Source organism: Artemia franciscana, chromosome 9 (genome assembly GCF_032884065.1).
Source record: "Artemia franciscana chromosome 9, ASM3288406v1, whole genome shotgun sequence".
Taxonomy (NCBI): Eukaryota; Metazoa; Arthropoda; class Branchiopoda; order Anostraca; family Artemiidae; genus Artemia; species Artemia franciscana.
The window spans coordinates 32433892-32453192 of NC_088871.1; the positions used below are offsets into that span (position 1 = coordinate 32433892).

Here is a 19301-nt window from a genome sequence, read left to right on the forward strand (position 1 = left end):
AATGGCTCTAAAAAAAACATTGGAGCCTTTGGCTCTTTACTATAGGCAACAATAGAGCGTTGCCTCTGACCTGACTGCGCTGCTGATTTCAATTTACAGCTTGAAAGAGATTTACGCTATACTGAAAACGAAACATATTTCGAAGGTTTTTTTTTACACTTGTAGCATTAAAAAAAATACTGCATTAAAATTTAAAATTCAAATTACTGATTAAGTTTTACCTTTTCATTCTGTGTTGCTGATTTCAGTTTACTACTCGAAAGAAATTTACGCTATGCTGAAATAAAATATATTTCAAGGATTTTTTTTATACTTGTAACATTGAAAAAAAAAATAATGTTAGGTAAAATTCAAATTGCTGATGTTTCAAGGAGTTAATATCGTTATACATAAAACATTCAATTTATTTGAATTAGTTGTTTTTAGTCAACTTGATTATTTATTTTTAGTTGTCTGAAGTTTTAAGATGGCTCTCTCTGGAGTCTAGCCCTGAATGCAGAGAATTCAAATTTGGCAAAAGCAAGCTCTGTAGCATATTTCACGCAACAACCAAACTTAAAACTAAGAACAAGTGGTTTTTAATCAAGAAAAGCTATCAGATAAGAACAGATAAAACAATTTGTAGCAGAAAATATTGGCTTTCCACTTTTAAAGAATTGGATACATTAAGTCAAAGAAAGTTTTCGGAAAATCTGGTGGCCGAGCCTAAAACTGAGCTTGTAGGGGTTATTTTGTAAAAAGTATACAGAAAGTTAAGTATAACTTTATACTTTCTGAATTTCACAAAATAATGGAATACGCGGAAATATTTTGAAATATGATACCTCTTTATGCTATCAAGAAAGCCTCTTTCAGGAGATTACTCTAGAAATTCGAAAGCCGTTCTGTGTGAAAAATTAATTCCATGAGAAAGTGAAACACTGAAAAGGACTCTGAGGCTGTTGAGCCGATATTAGTGTTTTGCACGTTTCTCTCTTTTCCAATTTTTTTGTTTATTATATTTTATATATTATTTATTATATATTATTATTTTTTATAGTTTATATGTTTTATGTTTGGTTTTATGGTGTGCGTTTGTTTCTGTGATTGTGCTGTTGCACTGGTGATTTCTTTTTTCACTAAAGGGTTCTTCTTGACCGTTCACAGTCAAAATGTATTGAAAGTGAAAACCGGGTTTTCAGCAATTGCCCTTAGAAATTATTATATAGGTTTTCAATTCCATGTTAAGTTAGCCGTCTTTTTCTTTGTTTTTCTTCTTTTTCTTTATCCGAAGATAGCACACAAAATAATCTTTCGCATCTCATTGAATATTTTGATAGCAATTGTTTCGCAAATTACTGAAGTGAAAAAATGCCTCTTTTTATTTATTAGATTTAGTGCAAAATTCTGACTTAGCTAATATTTTTTCTAAACCCATTAAAACCTCCTGTTCAAGCCATTGCGCTAGAGATTAATTCTGTTCTTGCATTACCACGGCAACAAATCCTAATAGTCAGATTAAGCCAGTATACGCCATCTAGCATCAATTAATTCGCGAAACCAACGTCAGGTTTACGGGGATTTACATTGTTGGCTTTTTGGTCAATTCTTGTTGTCAAGCCAAGCGGGCAAGATAAGACACCCCTTTTCAGTTCATTAATTTGTCAGTCACTCTTGTCTGAGCAAAGCGATTGCATACAGTGGAATAATATAGAGAAAAATGCCTGGAAGAAGCTTTTTATTGCCCCCTGAACGGTAAACACATAATTTTATAAGATTTCGAAACATTCTAACCCTTAACGGAAAACCAGTTCAAAGGATTAGGCAATCGTGAACATTTATGGACAAAGCTAAGAAACGAGAACAATTTTGAACTAGGCTAAATAAAAAAAAGTCGAAATTTTTTTTCAACTGAAAGTAAGGAGCCACATTAAAACTTGAAACGAGCAGAAATTAGTCCGTATATGAAGGAAGCTGCCCTTCCACAATTCTTAAAGAATTATGACAAAAAGTAAAGCTTTAACGTAAAGAAAAAGGGATAAGGAAGGGACACCCACCCTATTATGTACCATAATTTCTGATAGTTTAAGTTTTAATATTGCTTCTTACTTTTAGTTGAAAAAAGTCTTTTTGAATTTAATTTCTGACCATTTTTCAAATCATGCAAGGAAATCCCCTTCCCTCCATTCCCGTGTAAAATATCCCAGGAAACTTTCCTCTCCATTGGAAAATCCCTGCATTTGCCCCCCCCCAAAGAAAATTCCGCCCCAAAAATGTTTGTATTTCCCAATAACAAATACTATATGTGAACAATGGACAAATTAGGTTGCCTGAGGAAAAAACGAAAGAAAAAAAAATTAAATAAACACGCATAGGGTAAGACGACTGGTACTGGGACACTTAGATCACTCTGCCTATTCTGGGACAGAAGCTTTGATTGGATTGCAACCCTACGCGTTTGTGCTTCTGAGAAAAAATATAGGTTATATTCAAAAATCTACTTTTTTTGTAGATAGGAGCTTGAAACCGCTATAGTAGGATTCTCTTATATGCTGAACCAGATGGTGTGATTTTCATTAAGATCGCGTGACTTTTTGAGGTGTTTTCCGCTTTCCCCCCTTTTTTGAAATTCAGCTTTTGACGGGTAACATTAAACTTAATATATTTTATGTGTGTTGAAATCAAACAGTTCGTGGCAACGAAATGTAGGTATGGAGCGACGCGGCACAATAGTAACCAACAATCTAAAAAACAGAATTGTAATATCAAAAGAATTGGCTTCTTTTGCTGATTCCAAATATACAAGATTCATTAAGTTTAATGTTACCCATCTAATGCTAAAAGCATTGGATGGGTACCATAAAATTCTGAGAAAAATTTGCCTGATTTTCTAAAAAGGTAGAAAACACCCCCTAACAGTCAGGGCCGTAATTTGCTATGGGAAAGGTAGCAACTTCCCCCTCAAGACTTGCCCCCCTAGCTTAAATTTAGTTTCTTCAAAATCTTGCCAAAACTAAGATAAGCCTGCGTAGTCCAGGTTTCTAGAGAAACAGGTCAGTTTTCTTTGGTACATCTTTGCCTTTATGGTACTATATGGCTCATTTTCACGGTCATTTCCACTTGAATTGGGAAATTTGTCTCCAATTTTGCCTCCCTCAGGAATTTGACAAAATTACACCACTGCTAAAAGCCGAAGAACACACCATCAGATTCAGCGTAACAGAGACAGGCTGCCACCGTCCTTTAGCACAAAAGTGCTATTTTAGCACTATTTTATTATTGTGTTTAGCATTGTAACACGTCCTCGGGGCTGCTAAAATAGCAAGGAAGTGCTATTTTAACACTACTTTAGCACTATTACAGTCAATTTTTGACGATAGCACCGAAAATCGCTATGTAGCACGCAAATTTGGGCAATTGTAGCGCTTTAGGAGCTGACCGTGGTGACAGATAACCATACTTTAGAAGTTTCAAGCTCCTACCTGAAAAAATGTAGATTTTTGTATTTTTTGCCTGAAGAAAGATCTTGGATGTATGTTTATTTATTGTTTTTCAATTGTTTTTTTCCCCCAGGGATGATCGTATCGAACCAATCGTCGAAGAACGACAGGAGAGGACTCTATTGGACGGAAAGATAAAAAGATTGGAGGGCAACTAGACCCCCTCCACGTCCTTTCTTTCCAAAATCGTCCGATCAAAATTTTGAAATAGCCATGTTGTTCAGCATAATCCATTTTGTTTCCCCATATCCCATGGGGAAAAGTTTTTCAGTTATGGAATTCACCCATTTTTACGCATTGTATTTGTTTTGGGAAGTTTGCATACATTTTTCGGATGAAGGCGAGAGTGGATTATCTGTTTGAGGATTTTTCGCGATGAAATTTTTCCATGGGGATGGAAATTCCCGGGGTGAACTTTTCAGGGAAATTTTACACGGGGGAATTTCCTATGCGAAATTCTTTTTATTTGTTTTCGTTTCTCTTTGCTGAATCAATTGTAGGTTTGGAGATGTTAAGGGTAACTGTCACGGGTGAATTTTTAAAAGGATTGAATTGATCTACTCTACAGGATTTTTCCATTGGGAGGGGAATTTTTCCGTGGAGGTGAATCCAGAATTCTCGGGTATATTTAAAAAATCATCTGAAACTAAATTTAAAAATAACTTAAGTTTTTTTCAATTGAAAGCAAAGGTAAACATTAAAATTGAAAACGAACAGGAATTATTATGTATACGAAGGGGGTTGCTCTCTCGTCGACACTTCATTCTTTACGCTAAAGTTTGAATTTTGGGTAAAATTCTAGTTGAGTGACTTCTTGCTATCTCAGAAAGGGGTTAGGTGAGGAAAATGAAACTTTCAGGGATGGGTCTACAGGCTAAATTTTTTTATTTTGTCCCAATTCCTTAATAACGACCCATGAAACACAGAGGTCGTTTAATTAGAACAATAAGAAGATTTTTTTAAAGTACTAAAAAATTACAGTACGAAGAGTGAGGTTTTGAGGAGGGGTAACCTTCTTCATATACATAATAATTTCTGTTCATTTTAATGTTGCTCCTAACTTTCAGTTGGAAATAAATATTTTTAGAAATTTAGCTCAGCATAAAAAGCCAATTCTTTTGATGTATCTGTTGTTATAAAAATTCTGTTTTAGAGTTTCGGTTACTATTGGACCGAGTCGCTCCTTGCTTACAGTTCAACACCACGAGCCATTTGACTAATTTGAACCTCTGTTTCAAATGAAACATTCAAAAATGAAATTGAAAGGTATTTGAAATCAAAGGCATTTGGAAGTAAAATAAAATAAGTACCGGACAGGGAAACTTCTGATGAAATCATGTAAAAATGTTTTTTTTTTTTTTTTTATTTACCGAGCTTGGATTTTCCTTGTGAACTAAATCTAGCTTCTGTAACATCAAAATTTGCTTCCTTACATTCAGCATCGCTTTCTTTTATAGACTTCATAAGGAATTTCAATTGAATCCAAGTTTTGCTGGCTCTTTACGAAGATATATAAAATTACCAATTTTTCACTTAGTCATATCGAAGCAGGTTATAATATTCACCATACTGGCACAATCCTAGTTTAGGGGCTTCTTGCTATTTCAAAAAGTAGCTGAGTCAGGTAAAAGAAACTTTCAGGAATGAATCCTGGGTCAAAAAATACTCTGGAATGGAATTTCCAAGCTACTATGTCAACCTTTCTCTTATTTCTAGGCCTTGCAAAATTGTATAAATGACAGGTCTATCTAAATTCTAAGAAAAATGTTTTACCTTGATTTTGAGTTTCTGATGTATTTTCATTGGCTTTAGGCTTCGAAAATGTAATTTTCGTAATTTCATTAGAATTTCAAGTCATATCAACGGTTTTCTCCTAAATCAAAAAAATATATTTTCAGTTCTGTAAAAGCTAATAAATTTGGATTGAGCAAAGGTATGAGACTCAAAACAATTTTTTGTACCTCATTTAAACAGAAGACCTATTTTGTACGGTTTTACTTGCATAACCTGAAGATTGTAACCGATCATCAAAAGGCAGGGCCCTATGGAACAAGAAGGAGTGGAGATATGTGTTTCAAAATACATTTATATGAGATCATTTATGTTCTGGATGCTTTCCTGATATTTTCATTCACCTAGCTCAACTTCTCTCCAAGATAGCAAAAGGCCCCTGAACTCTAATTTGCTAAAATACTAATGAAAACACCCAAAAGAGACAGAAAAGATATGTAAAGATGACCAAACATCCTTCTCCAATCAATAAAATTGAGTTTTCAAAACCAGAAGTCCTAGAAAAGCAGTCAAATGTAAAATTAAAGGCCGTTTTTTGAAGACCAAATATGAATGCATTAGATAGAGTTATATTGAATACAATAAACAAAATACTTTACAGTTGCAAATTCACAAGGGGAGTCCAACTTCAAGATAACTGTAATCGCAAATAGAATGGTAATTAGTGATAGCTAAACAAATTCTTAAGGTCTGGAATTGGGGGACTATTTCTAATCTTTTTTTCTATGGTATTATCTAGGAATTTTACGTCAGCTTTTTTCCTCCTGAAAGCACCAACAGGGGAAGGGGTGTTTAGCTAAACCAAGCATATGTAGAAAGGAATGCTAGTTGTTCTCCTAAGCCAAATGGGGCTGTAGTAAAATCTCATTGTGAATTGAAAAGGGCCGGTGTGAATGTTTTTACTCGAAAATTTACGCAACTAGTGAATTTTTTATTACTGTTTAAACTAAAATTTTCCATATCAGAATTTTGTTTGAATACCGTTTGTTCAACAAATAGAACATGAAGAGCAAAAAAGTTTCTGGTTTGAAAAAGTTCAAGAAAATTTACCCTATAGTGTACGACCGAAAAAGTTACAGTATCGGCAAGTCAAAAATATAATTGCTGGAGAAGTGTGCTTCTTAACTAATCTGGCTGAGCCCTTGAGTCCTCTAATGGGCCTTTACATACATGTGTTGTTGATTTTGTGTTCATTCCCAACGGTTAATGCTAAAAATGTTTTTTTTCTCTTATTGGACAGTGTAATTTCTTTACGATTGGAAAACTTCATTTTTTCTAGCGTTTAATATATCCGATTCATAGGGGGCGGTGTCATAGGTATTATGAGAAATTTTCTTTCCACGACGGAAAGGATTCATCTAGCTAGACCGATCCCAGTGGGGAGGGACTCTGTAAAGGCGTGTAAAATATATCCCGGAAATTTACTACAATTAAAAGTGAGATTAAGTTATCTTGATTATATACATTTGACAATCTTGACACAGTATATGTAAAAAGTGTCATTTTCCACGAATACTAAAAAAAATAATTTATGTTTAGTTTATTCTGAATCAGAACAGTCATACTGCGATTTTAACGGTTTTGAATGATCAAACAGTTCGTGGTAACGAACTGTAAGTAAGGAGTGACTCGGCTCAATGGTAACCGAAACCCTAAAAACGGAATTTTTACATCAATAGATATATCAAAAGAATCGGATTTTTTTGGTGCTTCCAAATATATAATTTGCTACCCATTACAAGCTATGGGCCTGAGAAAATTTACCTGATTTACAAATAGGGGGAAGACCCCCTAAGAATAAAGGGATCTCCAAGACAATCACACCATCAAATTCAGTGTATCAGAGAACCCCCCCATTGCTACTGGGAAAAGGGAGTGATGAAATTTACCAAACGTTTATGTAAAGTGTTTGAACAGTATATAGACATTTTACACGGAGAGGGGGGGGGGTTCGCGGAGACCTTCCTCAGGGAGATATTTTCACGGGAAGGAAAGTTTTTGGGGATAAGCTTTCCAGGGCAAATTTTACATCTGTAATTTGCCAGAATTCCTATACAATATTATCTTTTTGTCTTTCTTTCTCTTTTCGGACTCAATTTTGCATGCGGAGATGTTCCGGTGGAAATTTTCAGCAGAGTTGGAATATTTCATGGGAGGGGGAGATTTTCAAACTTTCCGCGATGAAATTTTCCATTGGGGGGATTTCCAGGGAAAAAAACTTCATGGAGGGGAGATTTTTGACATGATCAGAAAAACAGTCAGAAATCGAAGTCTTTTTCAATTGGTAGTATGCTAAGAAAAATTTTCAGGCGTAATTGTTCGCAATAAATTTTTCGGGGGGTATTTTCAGCGAGGAAGAAATTTTCTGGGAGAATTTCTCTAGGGATAGTTTGTGTGGAGGATTTTTTCGTTGGAGGAGGAAATTTCCATGGAGGGAGAGCCAGATTTCTCGGCATTTATTTAAAAAAAAGAAACTAAATAAGAAAACAAGTTTTTTCACCTGTAAGTAAGGAGCAACATTAAAACTTAAAACGAACAGAAACTTTCCATATATAAGGGGGGGGGCGTTTCTAAATACATCGCTCTTTACGATAAAGTTTGACTTTTTGTCCCAATTTTTAAATAGACTCCTGAAACACAAAGGTTGTTTAATCAGAACAAGATACTTTTTCAAAGTAATTAAAAACTTTAGTGTGAAGAGTGAGGTGCTTAGGAAGGACCCCCCCCCCACACCCACATATGGAATAATTTCTGTTCGTTTTAAGTTTTAATGTTGCTTACTTTCAGTGAAAAACGACTAGTTTTTGAATATTTAATTAACAAATAAAGATCAATGGCCATTCACTAAATAATTCCTGAGTGTTCGAGCGTCGAAAAAGATGCAAGTGCAACATGATTATATGTGGGAGTTGTGGATGAAATGTGGGAGGAGGGTCAAAGGAGGATTGGACCTAAGAACTATGGATGGGAGTTGTGGATGAAATATGGGGAAGAGGGTCAAAGGAGGATTGGACCTAAGAATTATGTATGGGAGTTGCGGATGAAATGATGGGAGGAGGGTCAAAGGGGGATTGGACCTAAGAACTATGTATGGGAGTTATGGATGAAATAAGGGGAGGAGGGTTAAAGAAGGATTGGACCTAAGAACTATGTATGGGAGTCGTGGATGAAATGTGGGGAGGAGGGTCAAAGGAGGATTGGACCCAAGAACTATGTATGGGAGTATGGATGAAATGTGGGGAGGAGGGTCAAAGGAGGATTGGGCCTAAGAACTATGTATTGGAGTTGTGGATGAAACGTGGGGAGGAGGGTCAAAGGAGGATTGGACCTAAGAACTATGTATAGGAGTTGTGGATGAAACATGGAGAGGAAAGTCAAAGGAGGATTGGACCTAACAACTATGTATGGGAGTTGTGGATGAAATATGGGGAAGAGGGTCAAAGGAGGATTGAACCTAAGAACTATGTATGATTGAAACGCTCTAGGTACTGCACATATTAAAAATCCTTGCATTACCCAAATTTTAATATTTAAGACTTCCTGCTTTGTGGTAGGTAAAAAGGAGAAAGAACTCGTACCCAAAGGGTTGCCTAAATATTTGAGAAATTGCAAGGTAACCAAATAGTAATCTGGGAACATAAATTAAAATATTAAAAAGTCAACATTATTATTGTGCTGCGCTGTGACAGAAACGTGAATGCAGAAATAGGGGGGGGGGCAAATCATTACAGCGAAACCTCAAAAAATTTCCCAGCTTCCTTGTAATTTCTTGTGCGTTCCATGCATTTCATCCGTTTTCTATGTCTTCATGAACCCCCTCCCCCTTCAAGGAGCTGTATGTCCTAGCAAGTGCCAATGCACGCACTTGCCGTGGTGGCACATAATATTGCTTAGTCTGTCAACAGTGACATATTTAAGGGCTGAATAAGACTCGAAGAAGGTGGGACAGTATCCCCTATGTCGATAGGCCCAGCAACATAAGAGTTATTAGAAACTCAAAGTCTAATTAATAGTACTGTGCGCTCTCTTGATCTAAACGGAGTCACTTTATGGCGATGAGGTTGTAACAAAAAGGCAGAAAAATATCTTGATTGGAAAATATCTCTTTCCGAAGTTTCAAACAGTTCGTGGTAACGACCAGGCTTAAAAGTAACCGAAACTCTAAAAAACGGAATTTTTAATATCAATAGTTATATCAAAAGAATTGGATTTTAATGCTGATTTTAAATATATAATTTTCATCAAGTTCAATTTTACCCATCACAAGTTACGAGCCTGAGAAAATTTGCCTTATTTTAGAGAATAGGGGAAATACCCCTTAAAGTGATAGAATCTTAACGAAAGTCACACCATCAGATCCAGCGTACCAGAGAACCATACAGTAGAAGTTTCAAGCCCCTATCTACAAAAACGTGGAATCTTGCATCTTTTGCCAGAAGGCATATCACGGATGCGTGTTTATTTGTTTGTTTGTTTTTTTGTTGTTTTACCCCAGGGGTGATAGTATCGACCCAGTACCCTAGAATGTCGCGAGAGGGCTAATTCTGACGGAAATAAGAAGTTCTAGTACCCTTTTATAGCTAACAAAAAATTGGAGGGCACCTATGCCCCCTCCCACGCTCATTTTTCCCAAAGTCACTGGACCAAAATTCTGAGAAAGCTATTTTATTCAGCATAGTCTTAAAACCTAATAACTATGCCTTTTGGGATGACTTACTCCCCCACAGTCCCCTTGGGAGGGGCTGCAAGTTACAAACTTTGACCAGTATTTACATACAGTAATGGTTATTGGGAAGTGTACAGACGTTTTCAGGGGATTCTTTTGGTTGGGGGGAGGGGTTGAGGGTAGGGGGTTAGGTGGGGGAACTTTCCATGGAGGAATTTTTCATGCGGGAAGAAAATTTCCATGCAGGGGGCGCAGGATTTTCTAGCATTTAATAAAAATGAAAAAATAAAATGGAAAAGTTTTTTCAACTGAAAGTAAGGAGCAGCATTAAAACTTAAAACGAACAGAAATTATTAAGCATATGAGGGGTTCACCTCCTCCTAATACCTCGCTCTACGCTAAAGTATTTTTAGTAATTTCAACTATTTATTCTACGGCCTTTGTGATTCAGGGATAGGCACGTACGCAGGAATTTGTTTCGGGGGTGGGGCCAAAACCTCGAAACAGCAGATATAAAGTAGCACTTTTTTTTTATTTAGTAACTAAATAAAAGCAAAAAGAACGTATGTCGGAGAATACAGATTAGCTTTAATCTGCAGTATTGTAACGGATAAAGGGGAGAAGAGTGAAGCCTCAAAAGTACGTTTTAGGCTCAGGTTATGTTCATAGCAATTTAGAACCAGTGATTAATCTATTATATCCCACTGAAAGGGAAATGTTAGGGTTAACAGTGCAATATGGGTGATCTGGGGGGTAGTTCTTCTATTGCAAAAACATTGATTTTAATGAAAAATGATAGTTTCCAAAGTTAGTCCATTAAAAGCTGTACTTTATCCTGAAAAAGGGGGGGGGGGATAAACGCCCTAACATCAAGGATAATTCTATTGTAATGTGGAAAGCAAACTCTCTTTACAAAAAAAAAAAAAAAAAAAAAAAAAAAAAAAATAACATTACAATCGCTAATTACTTCAAAGAGGGTAAAAGGTTAGACAGAAATTGGGTTAATAATTGGGTAGTGACTTACCGGATAATTGCATGCCGTAAAATCCCCCCCCCCCCCAAAAAAAGGCTTCACACATATATCTAGATTCTTAATAAATGTCCTACTTTTGCCAGAATTCCCAAGAAATCATGGGGAAATTAAACATTTCACAAAATTTCGGGGGGGGGGGGCTCAGACCCGAAGGCTCCTCCCTGTGTACGTGCCAGTTCAGGGGTCATTATTGAGGAATTTGGATAAAATTTAAGCTTTACTGTAAAGAGCGAGGTATTGACGAGGGGGCGAACCCTCTCATATACGTAGTAAAAATATACGAATATAGAAGTTCGTTACGTAAGTTATGTATATTTTTACTAATAAAAACGTTCGTCAAAAATTTTAAAGTTCTAGTTGCCTTTTTAAGTAACAAAAAATTGGAGGGTAGCTAGGCCTCCTCCCCCGCTCCTTTTTTTCTCAAATCGTCCGACTATGAGAAAGCCATTTAGCCAAAAAAATAAATTAATATACAAATTTCGTTTTAATTATTCATGTGCGGAGAGCCAAAATAAAAACATGCATTAATTCAAAAACGTTCAGAAATTAAATAAAAAAAAAATAGTTTTTTAACTGAAAGTAAGGAGCGACATTAAAACTTAAAACGAACAGAAATTACTCCGTATATGAAATGGGTTGTCCCCTTTGCAATCCCTCGCTCTTTACGCTAAAGCTTTTAATTGTTTTAAAAAGCAGAATTGTGGCAAAGAGTCAAACTTTAGCGTAAAGAGCGAGGTGTTGAGGAGGGGACAACCCCTTTACTGTACAAAATAATTTCTGTTCGTTTTAAGTTTTAATGTTGCTCCTTACGTGCAGTTAAAAAAACTTATTTTTTTCATTTAATAATCATTAAAAAAGAGTTTTCACAAACTTCCTTAGTTACACGTTATGATGCAACGAAATTCATCCAAATTTTGTATCTTATTCTTCGTTTCATTGAAAAGCAGTGATTTAGTTTTTTTCGTCTTATAGATAGGTAGTTGTGTAAAGGTAAAACTACTTGTCTATAATGGTTTATTACTGCTGGAATTACTGACACAATAAAAGGCACGTATATACAAGTTTATTATTTCGGGAGAGGACAGAGGGGTGACTCGAGGAGCCCTAAATTAAAAAAAAACTTAGGTGAATGAGGTACAATTCTAGTAGAATTGTCTTTTTCGGTAAATTCTCTCTACGTTTCAATGCAGAAAGGTTTTTTTTGCTCATTTTAATACGTTGCAAAACAAAAAAACTGTACATAGGGGATACTTGGGACTTAGGGGGCTACTTCCTTTGTCTAAAAGACCAAAAAGTACAAACCGGTAATATTTGGAGGGAAGGGTCTAATACTTTTTAGAACATAGAAAACATTTTTTATGCATGCAATTTAGCCATTTATTATCTTCTTTAGTGACTGGGATAGACATTTCGGTACATACGATTCGATTCAACTCGTCCTTCTTAAGGTCGTGTATCCCCAAAATTTTAAGATGTTTACAATTTATCCTAAACTTCGTATGTTTTTACATCATCTGCGGTAAAATTTTAAATTAGGGGCACATATTGGTCTGGGAATGTAGTTGAGTTAGAGGACTGAAACTCTCAGTAATGAATCCGGAGCCACAATGATCCAAATGGGAAGTTATTTTGAAGGGTTTAGCCCCCCCGCCCCTACAAAGGACACTGAACATTGATGTTTTTTAAAATCTTTGTGTTTTAAAAGGGAAACCTAGAGAAATTAATCTACTGCTGAAATGAGGTACAAGAACAGCGTTTTGAGCTTAATAATTTTGCCCAATCCAGATTTTTAAGGATTTAAAGATTTGTAAGTTTATTTCTCAAATAAAAAAACAAAAAAAACATTGATGTGGCTTAAAATCCCACCGGAATAATAAAGATTGTATTTCCAAAAAGTAGATCCAATGAAAAAGAGACTGAATACCCGAAATTAAGGCAAAGCAAATTTCTTTTCAAAATTGTGATAAGTATGTCATATGTTCAATCTTCTAGACGTTGGAAATAAGGAAGGGTAGAGAAAGCAACTTGGCAACACTTTCCCAGAACATATCTTCGGTTCTAGATTCATTCATGAGGGTTTCATTCACTAAACTCAGCTACTTTCCAAAATAGCAAGAATCCCATCACGTAGAACTCTTCCTTTTTATTAAAAAAAGGCCCCCCTCCCTATAGTTCGAAAAATGTATTTTGTCCCCCTCCCCCATGTTTTTTATGAATTAAAACCTCGTGTAACACATCAGTATCACTGATTGGGAACATTAGTACCAGCGGAATGGCTCCAGAACCACCAATATTAAAAACTGAATCACGAGTCTCAAAATCTAACCGGCAGTATGTTTGCATGTTTTTTAAGACTTATTCATCAACCATAACCAAAATTTTAAATAAAATAAAAAAAACTGACAAAAAATTAGCCAACTTTATACAGATTAGTGTTATATATGACCCAATTAGGGCCAACAGGGATGGAATCAAAATAACCGTAATTATTATATTTGAAGAGATCATTCAGTGAGGAATCATATGGTAGATTTTATTTTATTTTTATCTGATAAGAGCTAAAGACTATAACAACACAATTCTTACTTAGTTACAGGTAGCAAATTGCTTTCTAATGGATTTTCCGATTTGCTTTCATTTGAAATACATCCTAGCCCCACAAACTACATGTTGAACCTCGATGATTTTGTGGGTTTGCATTATTTTTTAGTCTTACTTTCAAAGTAGTTTCAAAAGTATTCTTACTTTCAAATACAGGAAGGGGGTTACGGGGATTGAACTCGTCCCCCCCCCCCATTAGAAGCAAATTCTTCTAAATGTCCCACCTTCTGCTTACTACGCCTATGCCTGCTTATCCAGAGCGTCTAATTCCCAAATGAAGAAAACCCACTGTCTACATTAGTACAGCTATACAAAGCCACACTTTCATTCTATTTGAAAGCAAGGTACCTTTGAAAAATATAAAGAATTGACGAAAGTTAAACAGTTCAAAATAGGGATGAAACCTTTTTATTGAAAGTGAATAGATATAAAATTATTTAACTTGATATTCGAACACATATATTCATCATCAGCAGTTATTTTATTTATTATTTTTTTTTGGTTTTACTGCTGATGATGAAAACTGTATATGTGTTCGAAATATCAAGTTAAATAATTTTATATCTATTCACTGTCAATAAAAAGGTTTCATCCCTGTTTTGAACTGTTTTACTTTCGTCATGGAAAGGCAGTGTGGTCTTCGAAGTTATCTACGTAAAGAATTGACAAAGAAAATGAAGAAAAAAATATGCTTGAATTACACAAAAATCTTACTAAAATGTTACTGGTGGTTCGAATTTCAGAATTGTGGTCCAGTTTCTTATACTGGCATCATTTTGCTGGATGTTAATTGTGTAAAAGAGCAATACAGATGGATTCCATCTATACAATGATCCTGATACTGGTGGACCACGCAGTTACCAACCTGAAAAAAAGGGAAAAATCTAACAGACGCATACTTGAGTCAAATTGGCTTCAAAACATCCTCAGAGTCCAGTTGTCAGAAAATTTTGTCTTTGGCTATTTGCTCGTATTTATATAAATTATTCTTCATGATTGTACAAAGCTACCAAAATCTTAATTTTCGGTGCTAGGCGTATCCCTCCATCCCCTTGAAACAATACCAAAATCTTAATTTCCAGTGTTAGGCGTATCCCTCCATCCCCTTGAAAAACTACTAAAATCTTAGTTTACACTGCCGGGTGTTTTCCCTGCCCGCGTAAAACTTCTCCCACACGCAAAATTGAGCAGCCAAAAAGAAAGTATGAACAATAAAAATAATGAAGAAAAGAAGAAATTTGGGAATATTCAACTAGTATTCAAAAATATAGGCAGAATGTAAGATGTAGAATAACTTCTACAATCCGAATCGGAAGCGTCACAATCCAAAATATTTAGGGACGGGCGATAAATTTCAATTTTAATTATTTTTAAGTAGCTAGTCATTTTTACCGCCTGGTTTGATTGTTATATCTATTAAAATTACTTCATTTTTCGTTCTTTGCCGAATGAGACTTATCTTCTGTCATTGATTTTACGTCATATATTTCAATGAGCTCGGATGCCCTAATAATAAAAAAAAAAAAAATGAGCCAGTTAAATAGTTGCGCTACGCACCACTACTTTACCGACTGGCCAAAAATGGTTGGGAAGGGGCATCACCCTCTCCCCGTACGCGACTCTCCTGCAATTCTCCTCAAGAATTGGTCTGAAGCTTGGTGTGTTTACCTTACATACCAATTCTTGGGGAAACGGACTTGACTTTTTTCCGTTTAGTTTACAAAATTAAACGGACTTCACTGAAAAATAATATGTCAACTTGTTTTAAATCAGTCAGACAATCGAGTAGCTTTCTAAATTCTGGAAAGGATGTAACACATAACAGTTTGGCAAGTGGGTTGTGCAGCACTCCTTGCTCTTGCGGCAAGTTTTACGTCGATCGAACGTACCGACATTTGTGGAGCGTTTTGTTGAGCACCGGAATTAAATGGATAATGCTCTAAAATTTACAATACCTCCAGGAAGTTTCACTACGGGATCGGTAGAACATATCTTTTATAATCCGAAAAACGTTTTTTCAGGTTTGTCAATTAATAGAGATACTGGTAATAGACATATTGGTCCTATTTATGGTATTATTTAAAAAAACGAACCCGTATTCAAAAATAAAGTATTGCAGAATGTTCAAGGGATTAGTTCAAGTAACAAACCTAAAAGAATAGCAGCATCAAAAGCTTTGCATAAAATTATGTCGCAATAATATATTTCTAGTTCATTTGTTATTTTAGATTTTTTAATCCAGTTACTTTCGTGGTTTGATGAAGTTAGTTGTTTATTGTAAATGTAAGTAACTGTATATTGTACATTTATTTTAATCTATTTTAGTTTTATACATTTTTTTAGTTTAGTTTCAATTTTTTTTTACGCTGAAGATGCCTTGTTACATACGGGCGTAATATTCGTTGGATTTTTGTTGTTTCTCTTCACTTTCATTTACTGGCCATAAACCCGTTTGTCGTCTTCATTTTCATTTCTTTGTTCTTAGGTAGAATATTCCATCCTTTTTTTCTTAATTCTTTTTGTTTGTCTAATTTTTCCTTTGGTTGTTCAATTCTACAAGTGGGGAGATTTTCCCAGGGGATGTTTTTCTAGTAAGGGGCGAATAGCCCTCAATTTTCAAATACAAAATTTTAGGAAGTTATTTCTTGGGCTTAATCGGCCAGATCACTCAATATAAAAAGCCATATTGTTTTTCATGAATAATTTACAATTGCACCAATTGCGTAAGAGATTACTTCTTCAAATTACTCACTGTTTCAGCTTCAAGTTACAATGGACATGTTTTTTTTCTATACTTAGCTTTTGAAGAATTCCCGTGAACTGTTCAATAACAAATTCGAAAAAAAAAATCGATTTTGTGAAGATAATATCAAGAAAGGAATGACCGGTCCTTGCCTGTAACTCTACTCCGTGTTCAGCTTTGGCTTCTATTTTTATGTAGCTTCTCCTATATCCACTAAGGATACATATTGTAAGGCTTCAAAAAAATTGAAACAGAAACATACTTCAGTTTTTTAATCAGTGTCTTGTGAACCTTTCGGAAACGTAAACAAAATAATTTATTCAGGAAAATGGTAAATGGGTAGCAATTCTTGTCACTGCCTTTGGTAAGAGATCGAACATATTTACCAAACTACCTTGTTTTATCCAGTGACCGTTGTACTCAACTATCCCCAACAAAGTTTATCTAGTGGAATAGGGGGAGGAAGGGGCCAAAGACAGGTGGGTCAAAAACCAGGGACCCAGACAGATCAGTTAACTGTTTTTTTGTTGTTGGTATTTTGTTTTAGCTTGACAGGTTTGAGCGCTTTCTTTGAACGATATATGAGTGAAAATGTAAGTGAAAATTGTACCAAAATTGGGCATTGACCATCTGCGTAGGAAAAATAATAAAATTCTACTCTTAGTATTGCTCTAAAAAGTACGCTAATATAAGAAATGAGACCTGAACAATTTAAACTGGAATTGTTAAGGCCAGACCCGAAAGCTAGAGGAGTCCTTTGAATCCATCCCATACACAACCCAGAATTTTTTACTTTTAGTATTTTTCCTATTATATTTTTCATATAATTTGCATTTTATTTGTTTTAAATCAATTTTGCGTCCCATAAAGAGAAGCCCCCTCCTCAACAGGCTTCTTCTGTTTGATCATTTGGTCAAGCATATGCACAAGGGCCGTTGTATTCTCCCTGGATCCCCAGATTTACTTATTTTCATGCTCCCTAGATTTACTCTATTTTCATGTAATTATAAAATAAATTCCTGTATACGTGCCCGATACAGATAATTGTTAAAATACATATTTAAGAACATCAGCATTGAAAAAACTCGATGCAACGTGATGCCCTTATGCCTCAGATCTAATTATGGTAAGATTTTTCTTCACATTGTTGATGATTTGAGACTACGAGAGCCTCCAGATACTGATATTTTTGTTTTCATCAATACCCTGATTCTTTTTTTTTTTACCATAATCAAGACTCCTTTCTCGTAAAAACAGTCAAGTCCACATCCAGAGGGCTAGAGCGCCCACCCGAAAACTTTAGAATATAATTTCGTATTATTTCAACAAAATTTTGGCACTTTATCAACCTCTCTTCTACAGATCCCAATCCTTGCATACATGCCTAGAATAGAGGTAACTGTTATTCCTTCCTTTTTTCTGCTTCTCATTACATAGCCCATTGATTTCAAGTTTATTCCTTCTTAGGAGAAGCTAAAAGAATCTATTGTCACTTCTTAACTTATTCCTAAATTTCTTCGTATTTCTTCTAATATTTTTATGGCACTTGGCCAACAGCCAAGTGCCATATAGCGATCGCAATTTCTGTCCGTCGGTCCTGGTTTTGCTAGTTCGGGCACTTCCAGATAAATTAGGACGATAAAAGTTGGCCGGCGTATCAGGGACCTAATTAAATTTGATTAATTAGGTGATGAATTAAATTGGATTAAATCAGATTAATTTGATTTCTAATTAAATTAGAAATGGTCACTTCCCTGATTCGACCATCTGGGGGGGGGGGGAGTGGAGGGACAGTTAATTCGGAAAAATTAGAAAAAAAGTCTCCTTTAAAGCCTGCATAGCGCAGTCGATATGGTGTTGATAATCTACTCTAAATCTCTTGGGTTCAATTCCTGACAGAGGCAATTTTTATAGAAGTTTTTTTTCTTACTCCGCCATTTTTAGTATTAATTCTTAGTTTAATTCCAAAGCCTTTTTTAAAATGCCTTGCCTAACACTTATACCAAAAACGTCAGATTGGATCACGTTTTACGGAGTATTAAATAAAAAAAACAAGTTTTTTTAACTGAAAGTAAGGAGCGACATTAAAACTTAAAACGACCAGAAATTACTTCGTATATGAAAGAGGCTGCTTCCTCATCAACGCCTCGCTCTTTACGCTAAAGTTTGACTCTTTCTCTCAATTCTTCTTTTTAAAACAGTAAAAAACTTTAGCGTAAAGAGCGGGGCGTTGATGAGGAAGCAGCCTCTTCCATATACGAAGTAATTTCTGGTCGTTTTAAGTTTTAATGTCGCTCCTTACTTTCAGTTAAAAAAACTTGTTTTTTTTATTTAATTTCTGGACGTTTTTGAATCAATGCATGTTTTGATTTTGGCTCTCCGCAGAGGAATAATTAAAACAAAATTTGCATTTTTTTTTTGGCTAAATGGCTTTCTCATAATTTTGATCGAATGATTTTGAGAAAAAAAGAGCGGGGGAGGAAGCCTAGTTGCCCTCCGGTTTTTTGGTTAATTAAAAAGGCAACTAGAATTTTTGATTTTTTACGAATATTTTTATTAGTAAAAGATTTATGTAACTTATAAATTAGCTTAAGTAAAGAACTTTTGTATTCTCATATTTTTATTACATATATGAGGGGGTTCCCCCCCTTGTCAGATCCTCGCTCTTTACATTAAAGCTTAAATTTTGTCCCAATTCATTAAGAATGACCCCAGAATCACAAAAGCCGTAGAATAAATAGTTGAAATTACTAAAAAATACTTTAGCGTAAAGAGCGAGGTATTAGGAGGAGGTGAGCCCCTCAAATGGGTAATAATTTCTGTTTGTTTTAAGTTTTAATGCTGCTCCTTACTTCCAGTTGAAAGAACTTTTTCATATTTATTTTTTCATTTTTTTTAAATAATGCTAGTAAATCCTGTGCTCCCTTCATGGAGATTTTCTTCCGCCATGACAAACTATCGATGGAAAGTTCCCCCAGCATATCCCCC

At 35.2% G+C, this 19301-nt stretch overlaps 1 protein-coding gene and 1 long non-coding RNA gene across 6 annotated transcripts in view; one reads left to right on the forward strand and one right to left on the reverse strand.

Moving 5' to 3' along the window:
* LOC136031287 (uncharacterized) overlaps positions 1-19301 on the reverse strand; it is a 76083-nt gene that overhangs the window by 2655 nt on the left and 54127 nt on the right. For both annotated transcript variants that reach the window (XR_010618480.1, XR_010618479.1), the window contains exon 2: positions 14285-14435. This is a non-coding gene — a long non-coding RNA (uncharacterized LOC136031287). The remainder of the gene's footprint in view (positions 1-14284; positions 14436-19301) is intronic.
* The window catches only part of LOC136031286 (ras and EF-hand domain-containing protein-like), a 57338-nt gene continuing 39607 nt past the window's right edge, over positions 1571-19301 (forward strand). Inside the window, exon 1 of one of the 4 annotated variants that reach the window (XM_065710730.1) lies at positions 1571-1734. The gene's annotated coding sequence lies outside the window, so the exon portion shown is untranslated. Of the gene's footprint in view, positions 1735-11881; positions 12017-15731; positions 15854-16570; positions 16678-19301 lie in introns of those variants that run through there. The other 3 variants (XM_065710732.1, XM_065710733.1, XM_065710734.1) reach the window with 3 other exon arrangements.